Here is a 14931-nt window from a genome sequence, read left to right as displayed (position 1 = left end):
CCAAAAGGCAAGGATGGAGAAATCTAAATAACAGCAACTGCACTAAAGTTTCTGGAGAGCCAAAATACCCTTACATGTACCTCCAAAGGTCTTACATTCCAAGGCATGGGTAGAAATACATTTTAAGTGATGAAAACGTTAATAGCACTCCATTCTTTGCAAAGGATAGAAACCCAACTTGTTAAGCAAAGAGGGAGAATGTTTCAGGAATTAAATAAGGAGGTATTACTCGCTACTAATCTGGAAGTTCCCATGCACTATGTGAATAGCTATAGCTAGAAAGCAGGCAATCTTAGGTGTTTATTTCAATGACAAAACAGGAAGCTATAATTTTTAAATTTAAAACAAGATTGTGGCTATGTCTAAGTGAGAGCTTTCAAACAATATGTGATTCAGGAGTCACTAAAAACAAACTACTATACTTATCATTGCTTATTTTATACATGTTAGGTGAAAGAGCGTTAATAAATTAAAATTACTTTCTATATAAGCTTGCAAAAGAAATATTGCACTGGACAAGAAAACTTTATTCAAGGCTATTACAATAGGGGACAAAGATTGAACCCAACTCAACTGAAATAAAAGGCGGGAGATTTTAAATGCTAGGGCGAGTTAGTGGCAAAGTTCTGGAGGATGCCTGTGGAGACATTGGTGAGTGAGTTTGCTAACTGGCACTTACTGAAGTTAGACTCCTACCAGCCCACAGGCTGGGAGGTGGGGGAGCTATTTTGATTGATGATTACATTTCAAAGGGATGGCTCCCAGGCCCTTGAGAAAGACATTTCTGGATTATAAACCTAGCAAGAAGCTGAGACAAGATTTACATCTCAAAGGGTTAGAAAAAAAAAGTTCACCGAAAATTGCAAGTTTTCTAAAGTAAATGTTGTAAGAAAATGGAGGTCAGGGACTTATAGTCAGAAAGAACCTATCTGATGTTGAGTCAAGCTGAGGGGAATATTAAGGCTGTCTTGCAATTTTAAATATTGAAACTTAATAACTCTCTTTTTTATAAATAAAGTGGAAAGAGCATAGCATTTGGAGTAAAAAAGATGAGGGGTTCAAATCCTGGATCTTTATCACACCAGTTGTCTGAATTCCTGTTCAACTGTAGTAGAAACAAATATGATAAATTAAATGAGATAATACATGTGGACGGTTTAGCACAGATCCAGAGAGAGTGAGAATTAAATAAATGTTAGGCCTCGCTGCTGTTGACGTGAGACTGAAATTCAGATCCAGCAAGTTTCTGGTGTCTGCTGATATAATGCCCTGAAAATAACACATTTTCATCTCTGAGGCATTTCTGCCAAAACATGTTTTATCTGAATCTAATCATGAGAAAGCATCAAATGAACCTAAATTGAGGGATATTCTCCAAAATAACTCACCTGTAATCTTAGAATTTATCCATGTCTTTAAAAAAAGAATGAGGAACTGTTTCAGATTAAAAGAGTCTAAAGAGACAGCAAATGCAGGATGTGATCTGGGATTTTCTTTTGCCACACATGGCATTATTGTGACAACTAGGAGAATCTGAAACAGATTCATAGATTAGCTAATAGCATTTTTTAAATTTAAAAATTAACCAATGTTAATTTTCTGATTTGGATAAATGTTATAGTAATTATGTAAGAGAAAGAGCTTCCTTTCAGGAAAAAATTCCGAGTGTTTAGGGGTGAAAGGGCATCGTGTCTGCATCATACTCTCAAAAGGTTAAGAAAAAAACCCAATATGTATATATAGAGAGAGAGAAGGAAAGAGAAATATATAGGGCAAATGTGGTAAAATGTTAACATTTGGGGACTACAGGTGAAGAATATACAAGAATGCTTTATACTATTTTTGGTAGCAGAAATATGCCTTCTACCCCCAAAGATGCCCATGTTCTACTCCTAATCTGTAAAAATGTTAACTAATATGGCAAAAGGGACTTTGCAGATGTAAATAAGTTAATGGTCTTGAGATGAGAAAATTATCCTGAATTATCCAGGTAGGCTCAATATAATCACAAACATCCTTGAAAGTGAAAGAGGGAGGCAGGAGAATTGGAGGTAGAGAGAGATTTTAAGATGCTACATGGCTGGTTTTGAAGATGTAGGAGGGAGCCATAGGCCAATTAATGCAGGTAGCTTCTAGAAGCTGGAAAAAGCAAAGAAATGGATTCTCCTTTACAGACTCCAGAGGAAACGAGGTCCTGGCTGCACCTTGATTTTAACCTGGTGAGACCAAGTTCATGGTTACTTGTTACAATAGCAGTAGGAAACTAATACACTATTCTTGCAACTTTTCTGTAAGTCTGCAATTTTCAAAATAAGTTTAAAAAAAGGCTCTGGTAGATATTTCTTAAGAAAGAGTATTCTTTTAGCTATTTTGGACTAAATGTTTGGAGATGGAATTTTAGTTAAGATCATAGAATAGTCATAAAAAATAAAGATAATTGTGCCAGAATCTCAGTAGGGTATTCAATAAAAGTGTACATTGACATGTAGCACTAAGCATAACTATTTTTTCTCTCTTTCTTTTTTTTTTGCTCAACCCCTTCTACCCCTCACTCAACCCCACACAACGGCTGTCAGCCTGCTCTCTCTGAGTCTGTCACTACTTTGCTTGTAAGCATAACTATTTTTTAACAGGATTTTAATTAAAAGCCAGCATACTGGGACATCTATAATAATGTAAACAGTAAAAATAAAGCAAAAACAAAGCCAGGATACCAAAGATTGTGGACAATGAATATTAGTATTCTAATTAGCATATCAGAGATATTTATAATTATCTCATTATACATTTTCCATTTCTTTCAAACAGAAACCAATTGGGATGAAGTTTTAATTTGTTATCACCAAATTCCTCTCCCTCTTCACCCAACCAAAACTCACTTTTTTTTTTCTTGGACAATCAATCAAAGCTATCCTCTTCAGTACTGATTAAAGAGAAGAGTAATCTGTTACCCTCTATCTTCAACCAAATGTGGGAAATGATAGTCAAAACCACACAGATGAATACTAAAGAGATAAACAGACACAAGGGTAAATTATTGTTTCAATGTGTTAAAACTGTGAAGTGACAGAAATTGAGGGTGAATAGTTGGTAATAACTGGGCAGGGTTTCTTTAAAATGTTAGCCTCGACCTGTGATTTGAAATAAAGAGTGTGCTTTACCATCTAATAAGACGGTAAATTGGTGAAATTTATATATGCCTGGAAAAAGGCTGAGAGGTAGCTACAAGAATTAAATCGAGGAGAAGACAATGTCAGCAGATTCTAAGGTTTTATTGGCATACACACAAAGTTGAAAGCAAATATGGGGTGGTATTAATGCCAAAGGAGACTTATAAGTTAGGATTGATTTTGAGGTCAATGGAAATTTAAATCTTAGGGATTATTTCAGTTTCTGAATCATATTAAAATATTGACTGCATTGGGCTTTTGCATTTGTAGTAAGTCTAAATGATTTGTCATTTTGCTGTTGCTTCTAAGAACCACAGCTAATTACCTATTAATTACAGGGGACTGAAATAAAAGCATTTACCAAATCGGTTTGTGCAGAGTATCAGCCAAGAGCAACAGGCTTCTTCTTCTTTAATGCGCACTTAAACTCTGCTGTGTTGAAACCTGGACAGGCTTTCAGTAGTGCCAGAGACCTCTGAAAATAACCTTGGCCCTGAAGAGCAAATGTAAGGAGGAACATTTCAGCTTACTGTGAGGATGTGTGAGTCTTTGTTGGTTTAGGCTAGACCCTTGATATTATTTAACATGCTTTATTGTACATAATTAGATTCTAATTTCTGGAGAGAGAGACATTTATTTTCAGCATTCAATTGGTAATTCGAGTGAGGGTAGTTTTAAATCCAGCATGAGCGTTATTCATGCTGTATACTAACATACTTCAGAGGTAATTGTTTCTGCTGCTTTTTAGGACACAGCTTGATGAATAAAATAAATTTGGAAAAGGAGACACACAAAATGCAGAAATATAGACCATTAAAAAGCTTATAAACCCACAACAAATACTTTAATTACATTGGATGAATGTAAATCATGAATGTTGAGCAGCTGGATGCTATGAAAATGTAAATGCAAACTAATCAGTGGAAGTAGAATAAAGCTGGAAGCAGTATAAATCAAAATATCCATTGGCAAAAACAGAGGGGCTGCCATCAGGCATTTTTGTATAACCACATACTGGACATCCCAGCACATATAGACACACACAGAAGATAATAGCAAGATTTTGGATTGGGCATCAACCTTAAAGTGGCTCTGTGGATTCTTATTTCCATAATGAGCTCACTCGAAATGTGTGCCTAATCTAATTTTTATGAAGCCACTAAGCCACACTAGCTATTTTAATGATTTGGCTGGACGCAAAATTTAAAAATTGAGTTTTCCTGGTGGTACTCTTACTGTGCGAAGTGAACAAAGAAAGGAGGTAGGAAGTTTTCAGAATATTCTTTACCTCACTAGCACACCTACAGTAAATGCTAGTCATAGGGGTAATCTAAATAAATACAAAGTCACCAAAATTCTTGGTTCGTCTCATGTGTTCTTAACCTTCAAGACAGCTTCCAGTTCTTCTAAGTCCAAATGAGACCTTTACTATGTGCCACTTTCTCCGAAAACTTGCCATTCCTCAGTTTTTTCAAATTTAAACCTTCACCTCCCCATCAGCACAAAAATCCATTTCCTCTACCTGTTTTCCTGGAAAAACCTAAGACCTTTCCTCCTAGCAATCCCTCAGCCCTGGCTGCACTATAGAATGAGTGAGAATAAAAAGACAGCAAAATCTGTTAGATTCCTTCTTTACAACTTTCAGTGCAACAAAAGCCTTTCCCGGTACATTTCTGCAGTATGTACAATGCCCAGTGATTCCCAAACCTGGCCATACCTCAGAGTCATCTGGGGAACTTTTAAAGCTACAGATGCTTGGACTCCTTCCACGAGAGACTGTTATTAATTGGTCTGTTGTAGGGCTTGGGAATCAGATATTATTTTTTAAAAACTCCCTATGTGATGTTAATGTGCCTCAGAGTTGGGAAACGTGCTTTATGTTTGGTGTCTTATGAAAAGGATCTTGTTTATGAAAAGTATTGGTTTACAGAGCATTTCAGAGAAGAAAAAATCCTCTTTATTCCGATTTCCTGTTCCTGGGAAAAGAAATCTTTATCTCTCCCTAAGACATAATCCTTGATCTTTGCTTGTGATTCTGGCATATAAGCTTGGTTTCCTATTCCTAAAATGCCTTTGTTTTATTTTGTGTTCTGCTAAGTTCTCTGTAGCTCAGGACCTAGAGACCCAGCCATAGATGGCTTTGTATCTATTTGTCACAAGTCATGCCTGTTAAATCCATTTCATTCAGCACCTGAAGGTACTTATTAATGTGATCATCTTAGGGGACTTGCTTCCCCTGTGTCACTTAGTTCATAAATGCTAGTAAGGATGTAAGATTTGAGGATAGTTTACATTTCTTCTCCTTTCCAAAGTTGCAGCCACTAGTGCATCAAAGTTTTTATTAGTAAGCAGGTGAATGCTTAATACCTCCCTAATGCTGTGCTTCTATTATTTATTTTGTTGGACCAAGAAGCTTTGTCCTAAGGTTATTACGGGATCTTGTCCTTATTAGTTTGAATCTGTGTCCATTTAACATTGGAATATGCAATAATATAAACCACAGATTTTTAGAAGGCAAAGCCTGGGCGCTGTCGGGGAATGCAGACAGACTCAGGAGGACAAGAAGTGGCTGTATGCACCTGGACAGAAGGTGAAAGAGTAGGCAGTGTTACTGGCCTATAAAGTGGAGGAGCATGAATGCTGATGAAATATGGTTCAGAGAACACCCTGGAATCTGACTAGTGAGATTGGCTACTCCTCCTATGGATTAGAGCCTGTGAAGTCTGGACAAGTTAGCAGAAGTTTCCTCCTTAATGGACAAAGATGAAAAAGAAAAGAGGAACCTTCTGACTTACTATGGTGGGGAACCAGGGCATCTATTTTGGAACATAATGAAACATTTGGCCCAATTGAACACATAAATATTTCTATCAAAGAACCTAGAGGAGTTGATAAAGCAGGGAAAAGAATCCCTTGAGCCCAAGATATGAAACTTAAAAGTCATAATAAATTAGTCTTGAAAGATACCTCAATATTATCTGTTTCAGTGATATTTTAATCTGATCCACTGAGCTCTAGGGATCCCAATAAACTTAATTCTGGGGCTGCTGTGGAAGGACCACAGGGAAGGAGTGGATGGGGTTCTAGACCCTCAACCTTCTTTCTCAATTGAGGTTTTCCAAACTTCATTAAAATCTATCTAAACATTAAGGTGTTTTTTAATCAGCTTAACTACCAAGAAAACTGAAAAAAGAATAAACTTTACAAGGAAGAGTAAAAAACCTTGAGGGATCCTGCAGTGCATGCCAAACATTGGTTAATATTAAAATATTGTAATATGACTCTGATTCAGTAAGGCGAGCACCACGTGTCCACTGAAGCCAGAAAATGGGCCAGAAAGCCTCCTGATTTGCCAGATCCCTTACTTTTTAAAATTAAATTTATTGGGGTGCCATGGGTTAATAGGATCATAAAGGTTTCAAGCGTTCATTTCTATGGTCCTAGATCTGTACATTGCACTGTGTGCCATCACCCAATTTCAAATCATCTTCTGTCACCACACATTAGGCCCCCTCCACTTCCCACCCTCCCACCCCCTCCCACCTGGAAACCACCACACTGCTGTCTGTGTCCATGAGTTTCAGTTTTATGTCACACTTATGAGTGAAATCATATGGTTTTTAGTTTTCCTGACTGACTTATTTTGCTTAGCATGATATTCTCAAGGTTCATCCATGTTGTCACAGATGGCAGTATTTTGTCTTTCCTTAATGGCTGTGTATAGGGATCAAGGGGGCTTTTTCCTAGATGAAATAATGGAGGGCTGATTTATAGCTCTGTTAAGAAAAAGAAACCTTAGAGAACAAAGCTCCCTCCATCCAGAAACACTTGCTTTCTTTGATTTCCAGGAACTATGCTTTTATCTCTCCTTGCTACATGAGGATGAGCCATGGTGCAGTGTTGAGATAAGAGTTTTCTAAGCAATGCTTGTGGAGTATTATCTATACCAGGGATCAAACTTTTTAAATGAAAAATCAAACTTTTTAAATGAAAGGCCAAATTGTAAGTATTTTAGTTTGCAGACCACAAGGAAAGCAGTCACACACGATATATAAGAGAATGGGCCCAGCAGCCTTTGGCGCATGGCCTTTAGTGTGCCCAACTCTGATGTACATAAGAGGGCTGTTCTGTTCATTAAACTTTTCCATTTTATGCTCCAAAAGTTGCACAGCTGGCACCATATTTTATAGAGGGACATGCCTCATAAATCCATAAATTTCTGACTGGCTTACCATTAGCAAACCTAGACATGCCAGGTAACATGCTGCTTACAGTATACCATAGATAAGCGTTTCCCATTAGTAAATACCACAGGAAATTTGGTTAGCCTATTTGCCAAAATATTTTACCACATCATTTTTTTTCTTCTTTTTCCTCCATCCCTCTCTCCTCTGCCATCTCCTACTTTTCTTAATTTTCTCCCTCCCCAAGTCATCCCCAGGATAAGAAGGGTGGATGACAGATCAGCCAATAATGCTTTCCTTCCCACACTGTTGTAATGTGAGCTCTGTGAAGACAATGGCTTGTACTCTGTTACTGATGTGGTGTTAGCTAAGACCTGTGGGCAGCAAAGGCAATCTCATGCCTGGACTATGTGTCAGTTCCATTCAAGATGCATCACTGCCTCTTCCAGAGTAGAAGGGGTGTAATACAATCAGCTTTCTAGCAAGCAGCTGGTTGGCCTCCTTGAGGGATGGTGCCATGTTAGGAGATCAGTGACAGATTCTGTTTTTAGCAGTTTGAACATTGGGAAGTTGTAGTAGCTAAATCATCCCTGGTAAGTGGGAGTCCAGGCTATCTGGCCCATGGCATGTCCATTCAGGCATCCAGTTTGTCAGCACTGGAGTGACTGATGGCAGCAGCAGGCTGACATCAACTGGTCAAGCTGTTCTTCTGACTGCTTGGCTGTTGAGTGCCTCTTGCATGCTGATGTTAGATAATACATCATGGAAGAACGCTTCCATACTGATGAACTCTCCCTTATCCAACTTTATGTTCTGCCCTTGCTGATCTAGCACTCTCAGGATTCAAATCCCATTATATGCTTCCTTAGCTTCTGTCAATACATGTTGCTTAGGTCCTGAAATTTCCTCAGATATAGACCTTTCTTACTTCAGATGGCTCAGAGCTTCCCTGGCTAGGTATTGCTGTGACTTAACACTAGTTACTGGCTTGGTGGCAGAGATGAGGTGGAGATAGTTCTGAGGTTAGGGTGTGTGTGCTTGTATTCCTTGAAAGAGAGGCCACTGCATCATTTTCAAGGAAGAGGGGGAGAATATTAGACTCTAAGAGAGATCAGTGGGCCACTTCTGCCATATCAGAGGGTTCAGGGGAATTTGGAGATTCAAGATATTTGAGTGCATTGGCTAGATTTTCCTATCCTGAGCCTCAGGGGCCCATTGCTTCCCAGACAGTGTCTTGATGTTGGCACAGCTGACTTGCTGTGGCTGGGAATTCAGTTTTCCCTGAAAACCACTATCTTTATAATTGATCTTAATGTGATCCAAAGATTATCTGCCCTTAAGCTATAAGAGATAAGTGTTTCTTTGTGAGCTGCTAAGGAGACCTTCTGATTTTAACACTTTGTCTTAGACTGATGATGATGGACTCCAAGGCTTTGTTTTCTCTAGTGAATAAATGGCACCAGCCACGGCCACCCCAAATCATTGTCCTTATTATGATTATTTATGCTCAGTCCCTGAAATACTGGAGATACCCATACCTCCTAGTGCATTTTGGGCCACAACTACACAATGTAAATTTACCACAAGGGAAAGTTTGAACAATTGAATCAGTACAATATGGCAGAGGTGATCAGACTCCTGTCCACGATAAGAATTCTTGCCAGACTTGCCAGTTGACTGGTAGATAATCCAGTTTGAAAATTCTTTTTTCCTTGGTTTACTTTTTGGCATCAACTATCTCCATGTCTTCCATCAGGTTTCCAAGCAAATGATTTGTAATATAAAGTTACATAAGGGCAGTTGATTTGGGAATACTTTTAGCAACAAAACCTGTGAAGGAGTGAAGGCATCAGGACTGGGAGAAGTTGAACCACAATAGAATTGTAGCAGATCCTCGGCCCAGCCCACGGAGGAACTAGGGCACAGAGATGGCTGTTTACAGTTGTCCCAGACAGTGGAAAGAGGGCCAGACCTTTGTATTCCTGCACCAACCAGTAGTTATTAGATATGAGTTGCCCTTGGGAAGGGAATGTAACCTTAAGTAAGGTGGCTTCCTTTGACAGAGGAAAATTCCTGGTTGGGGGGATTCAGGTGTGAGCCATCAGCAGGCAACATCCTAGAAGTTAGAGAGAATTCGTTCCTCATTTCTGAGTTAAGGTACTAACAGTGGAAATGAAAGGAGGGGGTGTGTTTAAATTTATTTAGGAAGTAGAAACAGCAGGGCTTAGACACTGGATTTGAGCAATGCGAGAGGAAAAATTATGGAGTGGCAGCAGATTTAGAACTTGGGTGACCAAGCTGTAAATACCATGACCAAGTTATAAATACCATTAGTGAAAAACAAAACAGTAGGATTAGTGGGTTTTTTTTTTAAGACAATAGTTACATTTTGGACATTCTTAGTTACCTGTGAAGCATTTAAGAGACTGTAAAATATTTGGAGAGAGGCATTGGGCAATTATGAAAGATTATAACTGGGAAATTGTAGCTATCAATTTAGAGAACATAGTTTGTGAAGGATATACATAAAATATATATAAAGGAGAAGAAATGAACGCCAAGGGTAGAATCTGAGACATTTAAAAGGTGAATGAAGAAAGACAGTAAAATAGTTCAAACCAAGATCAGTGGCTACCTCCTACTGACAGAGCTAATAACACTTTACAGTGCTTGGCTGACCAAGATGGCTTGTCACACTTGCCACATGTGGATGCATCTGGGCCTCCCTATAAACAAGAAGCAGGTGCCGCATACTAGAACTTGTGGCCATGTCATAGACAAGTTTAAATTATACAAATGTACTTTTCCCTTTTTCTTCCCTTCCCTTGATGGACAATTCATTTCTAAAAGCGTTATGTTGGGCAAGGCATGCTGGCCCTCAACGCCTGGGGCAGGGAGGAGTCTTGGTGGGTAAGGGCACGGTACTGAAATCTGATTGAGGTGAGGAGATGCCACGAGAAGTCAGCACAATGTGGGATGTCAGAGCCCAGGCAGAGTGAGCAGGGAGTCCACGACTGGGGCTGGTCCTGCATGGAGTGTTAGGTACCACACAGGGTGAAGGGGGTACTTGTCATGGAAAATGGTTTTGGTAATTATCAAATACACATCAATGTGCATATGTTAATCACATTTCACTTTCATCTCATATATCATACTATTGGTAGTCGTCATACCTGAAACATTTTCTTTGCTTGGCTTTTGGGACAGCTTTCCTTCCAGATTCTTCTATTTCCTTCATATCCCTTGCAGATTTCTATTCTACCTACTTTTCTTTAAATGATGGCTTAATGCTCAACCTTTTTATTTTTCACCTTCTACCTACCCTCCATGATTTACAAGTCCTGAATATACCAGTTAAAAAGTTGTCTGCACAGGTTTGGAACAAAGATATATTTTAATTGTTTCTTAAATATATAATTTAATTAAATAAGTATATATATATTTAAATGAATATAAAAACCTATAGAAGCTTTCTCTTCTGATTTCTAGACCTAGACTTTCAAACAACTATTTTGGGCATCTTGTTGGGAGGATGTTTCCAAGATTCTCCAACTCATTGTTTCACCTTCAAACTTCTACTTCTTTATTTTTGCCCTTTTATCCAGTTAGATGGTACCAATCCCTACTGAACTCTCAAAGCCAGAAGCTGTGAGAGTCACAACTATGCCCTCTCTTTTCTCTCACATGTAGTCACTCACCAAGCCCTGTTGATTCTTTGTATATAGGTCTCTTGAACCTCTCCCATCTTTATTTCTCTTCTCCATTTCTATGGCCACACCTTAGTGCAGACTCTTTTAATTTCTTACTGGGATTATTGCAAATGATGTCATGGTCTCCAATCTTGTTTCCTCAAATTCATTCTCCATGCTGCTTCTAGTTACCTTTATAGCTAAAAATGTTTTCATAGCATTCCTCTGCTTAAGTTTCTTCAACAGCTTTGCAGTAACTACACAAAACATCCCAACATCTAGCATTGCCTGTCTGTGCCTCTGTCCTTCCACCCTCACATTCTCACACTCTGCCCCAGTAACACTACACATTTGGATTTGAGTGTCTTGACCTGAAACAGGTTTTCACTGAAGTATATCTGAGTTCTGCCAGGAGGTTCTGAAGATAATTAAGTGTCTTTATTTATAAGAAAAGTTGCCCTTGAAACAAATGTGAAATGTGAAAACTACAGAGAACATTTTATATTCTGCAGTCAATGAGCATCTGAAATAATCAGAATTGTAGTCTAGGAGCAGGAGAGGAAATAAACTACAATGGCTACAAGCCTACCAATCTCTTGGAATTTAATTTTATGAACTTGAGTCTATAGATAAGAAAGCAAAAACCTTTCAAACCATTTTTATAAAATAAAATAGACAGTTACTTCTGTAGTCAAAAATAGCAGGGAGGAGTAGGAAGATACGATCGAGGCATGTCCTTAGTTATCTTGATGGCCTAGATGAATTTTGAAGCCCCAAATATCTTTTGACTATTATCTCTCCCACTGGGATGTGTTCTGCCTGTTAAATTCATGAAATATCTTAAAATAAAAAAATAAGTGAGCCAGTTGCATATCCTATAAGCAAGACAGGCAGTCAGTATATTGGAAGTTTGTAACCATGTTACATTATTAAAATCACATTAAAATTCTTGGCCATTATGTAACATTAGCAATATTTCAGTAAAAAAAACATCAGGAAGAAAATTAATTCATTTCTGAGTCTTTGAACTTATTTTCTTTAATCCTTACTCGAGGACGTTTTTTCATTGCTTTTAGAAAGAGAGCAAGGGACAGGGGAAGAGTGAGAGAGAAACATTGACGTGAGAGGGAAGCATTGATTTGTTACCTCCTGTACATGTCTGGATTGCAGATTCAACCCATAACCTAGGTATGTGCCCTGACTGGGAATCGAACCCACAACCTTTTGGTGTGTAGGATGATGCTCCAACTCACTGAGCCACACTGGCTAGGGAGGAGCTTATTTTCATGGGCCTGTACTTAATACTTCTCAATAGATTGCTACCTGACCAATTCTGCTCATCCAAATATAGGAAGGCCACAGGGAAGTAGAATTTGAGGATTTAAGTTCACCTTCCCCATCAATTTCTGGGCACATTTTTGCATCTTTGAATTCATTTTTATAAAATTATGTTTATTTTCTTAAGTGGTGGGATATTAGCATACACTGAAAGCTACTTGCTGGTTGGGACTGTAGGTTCATTTTACTGTGTTCCTTACAGAACTTCCGACATTGCCTTGAGCATAGTAGATGTTCAGTAGATAGTAAATACTTGCAGATTAAGTTTAACTATATTTCATGTTGTTCTGTAGGAGAGGCGTGACATTTGGAGTTTTATCTGTGCAAAGTTAATTATTTTATAAGGGCATTACTATTATTTCTCTCTCTGTGGATACCCAGAAAATATAACAGCATATTTGGTATTTTTACAATTTCTCTTTAAACCTTACATTAGAATTCACTGACTGTATTGTCAAAAAAGTTCTGTCTCTCAAAAGAAAAGTATTTCTACTTTATTGATAAGCTGCATGAAATCAAAGAAATAGAATTAGGAAATAGGATTTGAAGGAGCCCACTCGAAGAAAATTTCTATTCAAACAAGCACCCAGATTACCTAAGCAAAGAGACTGAAATAGTGCATATACTTACATAACAAGACATAGATGATGATAATTGAGGACCAGTGGTTCAGGAGAATGTATCTGACCATTCTGTGCCATAGATACCTCCAACGTGCTGATTAGGCTTCATGAAAGGCAGCCATTCTCCTTGTATCTTCTTTTTTAACCTTAATTATGCTCCTTCAGCTTGCATTTTCACTGTATTTGACTAGACAATGACAATCTAAGCACATTGCCACAAAATGTGCAATTTCCATAGGAATTGAAAGTGCACTTGTAAATTTAAAGTTCAGCTTCTTGCTGCTCATTTGATACTTATTTCCTACATGGACTTAAAGTGACCCACTTACTTATGGAGCTGGGAATGAGTATACTAAGACTAAAATTCCCCTCTTACCATTATAAGAAAGTGCCCAGTTACTGGCAATGATACGATTAAAACTTTTATATCTTTTTGTTCTTTTATTTAAATGACCTCTATGAAAGTGAGTTTTTCTAAACTTTTAAGATCTGTACTTTGAAGGACTGTGTGTAATTATTTAACACTAAATTAAAATGACACACTTTTAAATAGAACATACCGTATTAAGGTCATTTATTTTTAAAAAGTCACATCTCAGAGAAGTTATACAGTAATACAAAATTCCCTATCATGGTTGTCTAAGAAAAAATGAGATCTAAACCTCCCAGGTCTCCTTGTAAATTGTTTTACCCGTAAACACAGCCGTTTTCTTCCACTGTGACATCACCCTCCTCGGCTCGCCCATCCTCTTCTTACCAGAACATGTTTGGTTTAAGATAAGAAATATCTGTTAACACAAGAAATGTGTACTTTACCCTAAATAAAGTAAATCTAAGGTCATAAGTATCATTGTCTATAACATGAGATCTGAAATACAGTTATCTTAGACAGAAAATACACCTTAACTTTCCATATAAAACAGATTACTTCATCGAAGTGTCCAGGGGTCATTGGTTTCATCTATGAGGCAACTTCTTAACACAGTTCAATGAAGAACATTCAGTTATTCAATAACTATTTACTAAGTATTTATTCTCTACCACGTACCATTTGTAGAAGTGGGTAGACAGATATAGAGTTCACATGTAATTGTGGGTGGACTGGGAGAAAGAGATGATAGATATGCCCCTTATAGGTTGAGAAATGTTATATAAAGGAAAATAAATAGGATGTGAGATGATATTCCAGTTTCCTATTGTGCACAAAGAAACCAACCCAGTCTTAGTGGGTTAAAACAACAATAATCATTTATTTTGCTGAGAAATTGCAATTTGGTCAGAGCTTACCTGGGCAGTGCATCCCTATTCTAAATGGTAAGCTGAGGTTTCTTTACTCACCTGGATTGCAATGTGGTACTGGCTGTGGGCCATTCTTTTCCATGTGGGCCTCTTCACGGGACTGTGGCTTCCTCACAACATGGCAGCTGGGATCCATGAGCGTGTGTCTGAAGAGAAAGGAAGAAGCAGCAGCTAGTCTTGAATAGCCTATGCCTGATAACTAGAAAAGCATCACTTATGCTGTGCTGTGTTGGATAAGCAGTCACAAGTCTGCTCAGGTTCAAATTGAAGGCTTTAAACCAACCTCTTAATAAGCAGGATGGCAAATAATTTAACTTAATCATTAGTTTACTTCAGAGGGTAAATGGAGGGAATGGTCAGAAAAAAGAATCTCTTTGAAGGATTGATGGATTGAGATCTGATGGGTGAAACAGAGCCTGAGGGTAAGGCTCATTCAACATTCACTCACCTCTCAAGAGGGGCTTTTAAAGACACTAGATATATAAGCATGAATAAGATACTGTATTTGTCTTGAATTTTTATATGCAAATGACAGAGTAAGATATGTAAAGGAATAAGAAGGCAATGTGGTAAATTCTTTAAAACATGAGTGTATAGGAGTTGTAGGATTACAGAGGAAGGAATTATT

The sequence above is a fragment of the Desmodus rotundus genome, chromosome 7 (assembly GCF_022682495.2).
Source record: "Desmodus rotundus isolate HL8 chromosome 7, HLdesRot8A.1, whole genome shotgun sequence".
Taxonomy (NCBI): domain Eukaryota; kingdom Metazoa; phylum Chordata; class Mammalia; order Chiroptera; family Phyllostomidae; genus Desmodus; species Desmodus rotundus.
Note: the sequence above shows the minus strand (reverse complement) of the source record.